The following is an 11,854-nucleotide window of genomic DNA, read 5'->3' as shown; positions in this document are numbered from 1 at the left end:
TAATTGGTTCGATTATACTTATCATAAGTACAATTGTAGAATGTCAAGGCTGAAAGGAAATTAGAAAATATCTAGCCTATATCTTTCCCTTTTTCTTTGCCCCCCCCCTCCTTTTTTTTTTTTTTTTTTGGAGGTATGCGGGCCTCTCACTGCTGTGGCCTCTCCCGCTGCAGAGCACAGGCTCCGGACATGCAGGCTCAGCGGCCATGGCTCACGGGCCCAGCCGCTCCGCGACATGTGGGATCTTCCCGGACCGGGGCACGAACCTGCGTCCCCTGAATCGGCAGGCAGACTCTCAACCACTGCGCCACCAGGGAAGCCCTTTTTTGCCCTTTTAACAAGTTAAACAGTGTATAACATCAGATAAAAGCAGAGCTTCTCCAAGCCCAGACACCCAGAAGCCCACCTGCTAAGTGTCTCTTTTATCAACTGCCCCCAGCAGGAACGCAGTTTGAACACTTGTGGGTTAATCCAGGGTTCCAAAGCCTAGAGAGATAAAGGACTTTAGTCAAGGTCACTCCTCACTCCTGGAGTCACCTTGCTCCAACCAGCCGAGTCAACCTCAGATAAACATGAAGCGTATTTTGGCAAGCAATTCCTTACCACGGTGTTCATTTTCCCCCACTCTCTTCACCTGAATGTTCTGCTCCAAAAGGCAACCAAGGACTTTCCTAGTGACTCTGGGTCCAGTGGCAGCAGGAATAGTGGAATCAGTGGCGCGAGCCACCGCCATCCCTCAAGCCAGCCTTGGTCAGGAAATGAAGAGGATGCTCATAGGATCGATGGCCCTAAAAGCGAGACCCTCTTCTCATGGAGGGTACCCGGTGCACACACACTGTGGGACACACGTCCAGGTGGAGAAATAAGCTCCCCAGAACCCCACCTCTCTCACCAGCAGAGTGCGGTGTGTGCTGGGCCCATGAGAACGTCGCAGGCTTGCACTGTCCACTGTCTCTGTCAGAGGGTGTGGAAAATTACTGCAGTTGCTTGGGCAGCTCAGGTTGTGTTTGGTAAACAATCTCACAAGCACGGTGGAGTGAATTCTCCGGAGAGCCTTACACGGCTATTAGGATTCATCCTTAATTTACTATCAAGGAAGATAACAGTTGGGGCCCACTGGAACATGAAGGTTCTAGGCCGGATCACTTCTGAGTCCAGGGGAGCCATCAAACCAGGAGCAGCTCAGCATAAACGGAATGAAAAAGGTCAGAATGGAGCGGTTACGTAGGGAACAGAAGCGAAACCCATATTTATTGACCAGCTGTTACGCAACACTCACTTTGCTGGGTCCTCTTGAGACAGGAGACGGATGGCCCCTGGGACAAATGATTTGAGTTCATTCCCTGTGGACCCATCCGAGTAGGGGATAACAGGACAATCGAGAGTGGAGGCTGGGCCCTGCCCAGATAGAAGATAAGAGGCCATATATTCCTCATTCTCAAAGTCAGGAGACCTCCCCGACTACACATGCACAGAAAGGCTCCTTGGAGGTCACAAGGGGAGTGATGCTAAGCTACCCATAGGCTTCTTCGGTAGAATCCATCTTGGCTAAGAGACATGTGCACACACACGGGAGGACCCTGAGATAAACCAGATACGGACTCAGAACCAGACAAAGCAAGATGATTGGCCAAAGGAAACCCGGAAAAATTGCCCCATAAAAGTGATTCAAACTGCCACGACGTGGCAACTCTCTCTCTGATCCTGCCTGTGTGTCTATCCACATGTACTGTACTTCTTTTTCTCCTAATAAATACTTCCCCTGTTTCACTACTTTCTGCCTTTGTGGGAATTCTCTTCTGCAAAGCCGTAGGGCCAGGGCCTTGTCACTGACCACTGGTCTAGTGGCTAGGATTCGGTGCTCTCACTGCTGCGACCCGACCTCAATCACTGGCCGGGAACTGAAACCCTGCTTCAAGCCACTGCAGACCGAGGCCACCGGCGACCACTCTCTTTATGCACTTTGTGAGTAAAATAACCCAACACTAGGGTCACCCTCAGCCCCAGAGCACATGAGGGTCGCAGAGGAAAGGGCGCCCAGCTCACGGGTCTTGGGTCTGTCTGGCGACACTCACTGCAAAGTCACTTCACAGAATGATGGTGGCAGGAAGCTGAGTAACGTTAGGAATTTTGAGCTTCACGACTCAGAGGCTAGAAAGAGAAATCAAGAGTTCCTAGGACAGCATTGTTTATGTTCCTCAAGAATGCTGCAATTTAATTAAAGGCAAAAGAGCATGATACCCTCAGGTCCCAGCTCGCTGGTACATTGTTAAATAAGTTACCACCATTGAACCTCTGAGGACGGAGCAGAAAGTGCAGTTTGTAAGCCAAATGAAGCACTCTTTTTAGGAAGAGTGATAAAGATAAATTGGTCGTTGGAATGAGTGAAAACCCCAGTGCTTCTAAAATATCGTTCAAGGAGTTGCCAAAAAATTAAATTATGTTACTTATTCTGAGCAAATAATAGACTTTAATTATCAAACCAACCTTCCTATAACTATCTAATATCCAAGGTATCCAAAGGGAGCAAATAGTTATGACTATTGTAGGTAATGTAACGTTCTACTTCTAACATTCTAGAGTCCGTATATTAATCCCTAAGAAGGGCCAGTGTTTATCTTCACTGTCTCAGAGTAGGGAGGAAGTGGCCTTCAGGAATGAGGAAAACTGATGTACAAAGTGAGGAAAGAACATTTAAATACAAAGCAATTTCACTAATAAAATGCTCAAGCCGTCTAGGGTAATTTGGGTATTTGGTGAATCACTGCTTAGCAATTCATGAACACTGTGGGTGCCTGGAATTCAATTCCATTGTCCTCGAGCTGAATTGCTTTGAAAAAAGGTCACATGAAAAGGAGAGGAAGTTTTGACTTTCACATGCCAGTTATTGCTAAGGAAACCACTTCCTCGGTATTCACAGATTCAGCATGTCTGCAGTTTTGGCTTCCATACAAATTACATTTTGGTGCAGCGTTAAGAAACAAACAAGGGTGGAGAGTATTTTAAAAACTCAACTCAACTATGACATGTTCACCGAACAAAAAGAGGAGACTTTTCAGACGCCCTTTGTCTTCCGAAGCGCTCTATGTATGCCTGGGTAGAGCCTCCAGGAGCGAAAAGGATATCTGAGATTTGAGGAGAGGGCCTGTGATGGCCAGTAAACAAATGAGAAGCGAATACAGCTTTGCTGTGTTTTCTGATTGGCAATGGCTCTGAACTATCTCCTACTTGTAGTTGTGGACAAAGAAACAGGAGATGAATTACCATGTCCTAGGACTGAGTGTTCCTTTCCAATTCAAATTGCAATAAGAAATAAAAATGGTTAGTCTTCCAGTGTTAGATTATATAACTTGTCTCCTCTGTTTTTCTGGTTTCATTTTGCTTTGTTTTGCTTTCATTTTTGTCTTTTAAGGAGAAAAAAGAGTAAAATGAAGGGATATTTTAGAATGGGGCTGTCATGGGCCTTATTGCAAATGCAGCTGAACTCAGAAGTAGCTATTTTTGCTCTAGTGGGCCTTAACTATTTGGTGGTTGCTTTGCTTTTATTTATATTTCTATTTTTAACCCAAATAGAAAGATCTTGTGTAAACTACCTCTTTGTTCATCGTAGACGTCCAACTATTTTTAATTCTCTCTGCTGCTGAGAATAATGATTAGGACCCAGAAGATCACAAGTCTTAGATGTCTGGGGTCCATCTGTTTGAATATCCTGAGTCTCTCTTCTAGTACCAGGATTTATGGTTTATCTTTGGCCTTTTAGTTCTCAACCTGACGCATGAATCATAGGTTCAGAACTCAACTGCACTGTTATTAAAAGTAATCTGCCAACAGCTACTCTGTAGTGAACTTATAGGAGAAGGGAGCTCCTTTGGTATTACATGGCAGCAACTATGAAAGAGGTCACTCTTAGTCGTAATAATGGTATGAGCTGAGCATTGAGATAATAGTATGAGCTGAGCATTGAGAATTTTAATACCAATGAATAATAGAGTTAATATCAAGTGGGTACCTTAAAACTTTTAAATGTGTTGCTTTTGAAATCACAAATTTAACTCTTCTAAGCACCTAAGGAAGCTAAATAATTTTGGATTGACAGGAAAAAATACAGGAAGATGCTTATTGAGTTACTTTTTGATAATCATCTAGGCACACTCTCCAGAAATTGCTTTAAAGCTCTCTAATTCTGGGTTGACACTCTAAAAACATTGCAAACATTCTTTGGTTTCAAAAAGGACTGGGATGGTGATACTAGAAATAGCTCACGTATATGGAGAATTTAATAAGTACCAGTCAGTGGGCTAAGCATTCTACTTAAATTATCTCATTTAAATCCTCACAACAGCCCTGTGAGCTTGGTGCTGTTATTACCCTTGATCTTCACATGAAAATCTCACAGAGGTTAAGGACATGCTCAAATGCACTCATTTAGCAAGCAGCTGGGCTAATTGTGAAAACTGGTAGTGTCTCCCCAGTCTGAGCTCTTACTACTAGAGTAGGTGTTTATAGAGAGAACGCTTTGACATGGACTGATTTGAGATGCCAAAAGATTAAATTCAGGAAAAGACCCCACCGCTTCTGGTCCAGCAAGTGTCTAGGTAGAGCTCACGTCTGGCTCTTTTGAACTTGAAGTCCAGATGCCACAGTCCTCTGGGTAGGAAGAGGGTCCTCGCCAGCATCAATCATCCAGGAAAGAGGAGGCCTTGTGCAAGAAAAGGAGGGAAGCTTTGAGCAGCAGACTCATGAGAGTAGCATCTTGGTGTGAGGCTCTGGGTAGGGGGCCCCGCCCCCCATCCCTGCCTCCAGGGGACAGACTGGGAATTTGCAAAGGATCCCTGTCCTGTTGTGGGCAACAAGCTGCAGAAGATAAGTTAGGTCTTGTTCAACTGGAAAAGCAAGTTTCATGCTCTGCCCTCCATCCATTTCCCTTAGTGAAGTCACCTTGGAACGTTCTCTCTGTCCAAGAGATGCTCCAAAGCTACTAAGGAAAGGGTCCTGCAGCTGTTGTGTTGAAATAACTTTCCAGGTCCGAGGGTGCCACGTCAGCAAACTGAAACTTAGGTCATTTTCCTGTAAATGATCTGCTGGACCAGAATTGCAGGGCATCCAGGCAGCCGATCCCAAATCCAGGCCTTGTCACCTCAAGCAAAGTGGAGTCTGTGGCCCCGGCCAGTCATCTTCTCTTCCTTTTTCTTTATCTTACAAAAGCTTCCTGGCTTCAGCCTTGGGCAGCACTTCTCCAAAAGGTGGCTATAGCCTCACCAAATGTTCAAGTTTGTTTGTATCACCCCAATTGTCTTCTCTAATCATTTTTTTACTAGTTTGGATCTAACCTTAAAGGGAAATAGGAATTTCCCCTAGCTTCTCACTCTTTGGGCCAAAAGGTAAGATTTCACCAAGGGTACAGGGTGAACCTATCAGGAAGACTAAAGCTTTGAGGTCAAATCACCTCACACCATAAAGAGATCCTTCTTTCATGCTAAAGTGAGAAAATCTGTCTTTCTGTCTCCCTTCCTCCATCTCTCCCTCTTTCTTCCCTTCTTTCTTTCTTTCTTTTCTTTCTTTCTTTCTTTCTTTCTTTCTTTCTTTCTTTCTTTCTTTCTTTCTTTCTTTCTTTCTTTCTTTCTTCCTTCCTTCCTTCCGTCCTTCCTTCCTTCCTTCCTTTCTCCCTCCTTCCCTCTCTCCCTCCCTCCCTCTCTCTCTCTCTTTCTTTCTTTCTCTTTTCCTTCCTTCTTTTGCTCCTTCCTTTCTTTAAGAAGGAGGCACTGTCTCTCAGCATCTCACCATCCTGGGTTAAGGCAGTAACTGCCACAATTAAATACAGATGTTAACAAAGCACCTCAACTGACATCCAGCTTGGTGAAATGACACCAACCTCCATCCAGTTGCCGAAGCCAAATCTTAGAGTTACTCTTGATTCTCTCATTTCTTCATTCAATTTAGCATTCAGAGGTGCCAAAATCCACATGAAAACATCTCGCATCCGCCCTCTTCTCTGCATCACCGTGACCTCTTGTAACAGCGTAGAGCCAAATCTGACTACATGTTGGATCTGTTTCTTTTACTTTACCCTTTGCTTCCCATTGCTTTTGTTCACTAAAAGGATACTGTCTATATACAATGGCCTGCCTCGGGGAACCCTGCCCCTCTGCCTGAATGTTAAACCAAAGTGTCTTTGTTCAGGGAAGCATCCTGACCCTGTCCACCCCTGGAAGGCTGCAAGAAAGAAGAAATTAACACATCCCCCAAGAAGAAATTAACACATCCCCCAAGAAGAAATTAACACATCCCCTCCCCGAGGCTGGCCTTTCAGGGGGATATTTGCAAAGCTTATGGCCTTTTAACTTTACTTCCTCATCTCCTCCCCCTTTCTGTTCTATAAAAGAAACTGGCATCCAGACCCCGATAAGATGGTTTGCCAGAGACACTCGTCTGCCATCTTCTCGGTCGGCCAGCTTGCCGAAGAAAGTCGTATTCCTTGCACCGACACCTCGTCTCCGATTCATTGGCCTGTAGTGCGGCGAGCAGAGGGAACACTCTCACCTGTCCAGCTGCTCCCATACCGTGTCCTCTTAACTCCTTCCCCGCACATCAGTTAAGGGGAGCCTTTTGCAATTTAGTAAGAGGAAATAACTTCTGCTTAAAATCCTCTGGTGCCTTCCCATTGTGTTTAGAATAAACCCCAGACTCCGACCATGACTTGTAAAGCCACATGTGATCTGGACTCGCCCATCCCTTGAAAGTCTCCTCCCATTACTGTACCTTCCACTGCCCTGTCCAGCCCTGGCTGTGGCCTTTTGATGGTTCCTAGGATACACCCAGCTCCGTCTGTTCCAGAGCCTCTGCACTCGTTGCTCTCCTTCCTGGAATTCCCTTCTTCCTTGTCTTCAGGTGGCTGGCTCCCTGTCATTCTGATGTTACTTTCAGTATCACCTCTTCAGAGAAGATTTCTCCAACCTCCTGGCTAAAGCGTCTGAGCTTTGGCGAGAGGTTGCCTCCTGCTAGAAAGAAGGTGGGCTTCAGGAAGGCAGGGGCTTCCCTGTCCCATCCAGTCTACTGTGTTATACCTGAGGCCAAGAACTGTGCTGACGGTCCTGGGAGGATCTCCCTGGATCCGGCGAAAGTAGAAGTAAGCGCTTGTTATTAGCTATTATTATTCAGTTCAGCTCCGATTACAGCCACACCCTAAGCTGAAGTTTGGAGGAGGCATAGGGCAGGGCGGTGGAGGATGGAGAGAGTGGAATCCAGTTCCTTCTGGTTCCCAATTCATGTGGCCCTAAAGAATGACAGGGATGTCGATGTTAAGGATTCTGATGTGATTGTTTCCACCTTAGCACTCACTATGACACAGTCTAAACTGTAGCTGTTAAGTCACTGTCTACACCGATCAGCCAGGATTGCCCGAGTTAGGGTGGGGTTAAAACACACAACCCACGTTCATCATTTCTGCTTGTGGTAGGGCCTCGGGGGCCGAATCAGATAGAGGACTCGCCGTTTGGAACTTGCCAGTGGCTGGGCCAGAGGGAAAGGAAGGGCAGGAGTGGGATGAATTTTCTCCACTGGAAGGGACACGTGTCACCCCACTCTCAGCTGATTGCTGAGAGCGAGTCACGTCACCGGTTAGAGGAATGCAGAGAGATGCAGAGCAGCACTGATGTCGGCCGGGCCGTCAGGAAGGAGAGAAGAGGAGACACAAGGTGGTCCCTGACCCATAGAAACTACTAGAACCTGAGGGCAGAAGCGATGCCCTGGGTGGTGGGCAGCAGGGCTTGCGTGATGAGCCCAGATTCTCCAAGGAGAAAGAGACGAGCAGCTTTCTACTTCCGGCCAATAGAAGAAGGGGGGCCCGAGGTCATTTTATGTCTCAGACACTCGCTTCTTCATTCAAGGCTGTTCTTTCTTTGCTGTCCATACGTCTCTTACAGATTTAGTCAGTTTCTGTGTTGGTTATTCTCTGACAAATATGCTCCCTTCCCTGCCTTGTTTTATGCCCAGGAGTTGCCCTCTAGGGACGCATCACCAAAACTCTCTGACCTTCTGGTCTTTTGTCGATTTGCTGAGTGGGAAGCACAGTGTTTTAGTCTGTTCAGGCTGCTGTAACAAAACAGCACAGAACGGGTAACTTCTAAACACAGAAATATATGGCTCACAGGTCTGGAGGTGGGAAGTCTGAGATCAGGGAGCCAGGGGGCCGGGTGATACCTCTCAGGTCCCCGGCTTCTCCTTGTGTCCTTACACGGCAGAAGAGGCCAGGGCACTCTGTGCAGACTCTTTTATAAGGCACTAATCTCATAACTTAAGCACTTCTCAAAGACACCATCGCCTTTGGGGGTTAGGATTTCAATATACGAATTTTGGGGAGAGGGCATAAACCTTGAGACCATAGCACACAGGTAGGAAGTTGGAGGGCAGGATTTGAGAGAGTTTGGGGTAATTACCCCACCCTGAAGCTCCCTTCCCTAACCTTGCAGGCATCCTTGCAGGGGCTCCTAGCTCTGTGGTCCCAAATTCTATCTTGAACCCTTTCCTCGCGGCTTCAGACCCCACCAGAATCCTGCCAGCTGCACCCTCCCTCGGTCCTTTGGGCCCTGGCTGGGGGAAGTTTCCTGTTGCTGCTGGTCATCTCTAACTGATACCTTCACTCTGACACATCACTGTCAGCCACCTCCTTATTCCATTCCCTCCATTCCCTTATTCCATTCCCTCCATTCCCTTATTCCATTCCCGTTAAAGACTTTGTGTCTGTTGTCTGCTTCCTGCCATACTGACTAATACAACGTCTTACTTATTGGATTCCAAACAGCTGTACGTATCCTCACCCACCGTTCTTTTCTTGACATATTTCTTAGATGTGCCTTATTTCTGTGCTTTCTTATCCCCACGGCTCTCTCTTTCTCTTCACTGTGTTGACTGCAAAACAAAAAAATGCACGTGAGAGCTGTGAGTTAAGTTTTATTTGGGGCAAAATGAGGGCTATAACCCGGGAGACATTTCCGCTAGCTCTGAGAAACTGCTCCAAAGAGGTAGGGAGGAAGGTCAGTATATATGTGACTTTGGTGAAGGGGGAGTACGTACAATCAAGCCCATTTTTTTTGCAGAGGTTTCTGCTGGTCTCGTGAAGGTTTCTGCTAGTCGCTAGGAGCAGATGTCACCATGAAGGATTTTAGTGCTTTTCTAGATAAAAGGAGATGCAAGAATCGGGCTCATAAAATCTTCTCCTGAAAATAGCTAACTATCTGAAGGCCTGTTCTGTCAGTTTTCCCAGAGCACAGAGGGCCTCACTCCTGATCTCCACCCTGGACTCCTTTCAGGGGGTGTTGAGGGTCAGCGGCTGCAGTGGCTCGTGATTTCATCCTTGTAGAGGTAGATGGCAAGTGTCAATTGGTAGGTGACACCTCTTAGAACTTTGGGCTCTGTGATAATAGCTGGTGCAATCGAAAACATGTACTGGTTTTTGTTGAAACACCTTATTTCATTCAGCAGAGTGCTGGCCACTTGCTTTGTATTAATTTGCTGAGGCTGCGCTAACATCGTGTCTCAGACTCGGGGGCTTGAAGAACAGAGCTCTATTTCTGCTCAGTCTGGAGGCTGGGAGTCCCGGATCAAGGTGCTGGCAGGCGTGCTTCTCTTGCGGCCTCTCTCCTTGGCTTACGGAGGCTGCCTTCTCTTCCCACCCGGCCTCTTCCCTCGGGGCCCTCGGCCTCTGTGTCTCCCTCTTATAAGGATACCAGTTTTACCGGACTAGGGCCCCAACCTAATGGCCTCATTGTAGCCTAATCACCATTTGAAAGCTCCCTCTCAAACGAGGGCTGTGTTCTGAGGTTCTGGGGGTTGGGACCTTAACAGATGTATTTGGGGGGAACGCAGTCCAGCGCACTCGATACACTCCTATCACAAAGCGGGATCCCAATGGGCTTTTGGGCATCAAAGCCTTTAGCTTCACCTTTCATCTGCTGGAGAGAGGAAGTTGCCTCTTCTAACCCTTAGGCTTCCCATATTTCTGGACCCTGCCTGTTTCTCTCTTATGGGTGTTTGCAAACTGCTTGATTGTTTTGGAGGATATCTCCTTCTACGGTGCCTTGTGAAATACAGCCAATTGGTAATCAATACACGCCACTAACACTGCTTTCTAATCTTTTTCTCTAGAGCTACATTTTCTCCTGCTATGTTATCACAGGCAACAGTGTCACCAAATGTTTCGGTAAAACTCCCCTATTACATGGATGACCATTGTTCTGGTGTCCAGTGTTGGTTGGTTCACTGACCCCCGTCCAGCCCTTGGCCACCGCCGTATATTTTAGGCTTATTGGCGATGGTAGCACTCCATGTCAGGGGATCAATGTCAGTATTATCAGGACAGACCAGTTTTGCCACAAAACATTCTTATTCATTTCTTGCTTATGCTGCACGTCTACCTGGTTGACAGTGGGCCCCTGGTGGTCGCTCAGGGACCCTGACTGATGGAGTGGCCACGCTCTTGCCACGTCAGGGGGATAAGAGAGCCATTGCCCCTTAAAGCTTGTCCTCATATATGATACATGTCACTTTTTTATACTTCATTGACCAAAGTGAGTCACACGTGTGCTTTTTTAAAATTTGTTTTTTATTGATATAGTTGATTTACAATGTTGTGTTAATTTCTGCCGTACGGTAAAGTGATTCAGTTAAACATATATATATATACATTCTTTTTCATATTTTTTTCCATTATGCTTTATCACAGGATATTGAATATAGTTCCTATAGTGCTATACGGTAGGACCTTGTTGTTTATCCATTCTATATGTACCAGTTTGCATCCGCTAACCCCAAGCTCCCACTCCATCCCTCCATGGGTGTTTTCTTTAACTTCAAGGGGACAGGAAACTACTGTCCTATCTCGTGCTTGGAAAGGGAACCAGAAATTCTTGGTGAACAGCACTCAGGATTACTATTCAGCATCCATTATCAAGGGTTGGTATTTAGCTCTGGAAATTAAGAAACTAATAGGAAAAAAACAAAAATTGAGATCATCTGTGGCATAAATCATGGGTCCATGATGTCATTTTTGTTTTCTGAACATTGTGACACTATTTCTCCCAACAGACACACACACATGCACACACACACACACACACACACCCCTTTCTTTAATGCCACAGAATTATGTATTCAGCTCTATGAATGGCAGCTGGCTGTTGTGTGTCATTTGGTAATTTCCATACCTTCTCTTTCTTACCGCAAAAGAAGCCTGCAGAGGCTGGTATAGCCCTCTTCTGCTCTTTTGTGCTTGTGATCCATGTGATATGTGTCTCCTTCCCTTACCAATGCATTTTAAAATGAAGTCATATTTAAATCTGTCATTTCTATAAAGCAAGAAAGGTACTTGTAGCCACGCACTGCCAAGCAGACTGGCAGATGCCACTAACAAATGGTAAAAAATTCTTCTCTGGTTCATTATTTCCATAAAAACAAACTCTCTTTCAGTTATCATTGCTGAAATAGAATGTAAACCTAATTCTAAATAACAAAAAAAAAAAGATCCAGTGGCCGTCAAACCCCAGTGCAATGTGTCTCTAGAGGTTAGTGAATAAGTGAAGTGAATCATAATTCCCCACATCCAGAAGAGGATTCACAATCCAGGTACCCATTAAAGTGGTTTCTAGCCTAAAACAGACAGGAATCACTAACAATGCGTTAACAGTGGGACCAGGTAGGAAGCACCCAGTGGAGAAATGTGCCTATGATTAGATGGCTTTGATCTGGTACAGCCTTTTCTCAGATCCTTCTCTGGGAATAAATTATTTTGTTTGAAATCTTTCCCCCATGATTCCATCCTTTTTTCTGACGCCAGCCGAGTTTTCTAACATACAAATCT

This window comes from Pseudorca crassidens, chromosome 13 (genome assembly GCF_039906515.1).
Source record: "Pseudorca crassidens isolate mPseCra1 chromosome 13, mPseCra1.hap1, whole genome shotgun sequence".
In the NCBI taxonomy this organism is placed as follows: Eukaryota; Metazoa; Chordata; class Mammalia; order Artiodactyla; family Delphinidae; genus Pseudorca; species Pseudorca crassidens.
The sequence above is the reverse complement of the archived record's forward strand: the minus strand, read 5'-3'. Positions refer to the sequence as shown.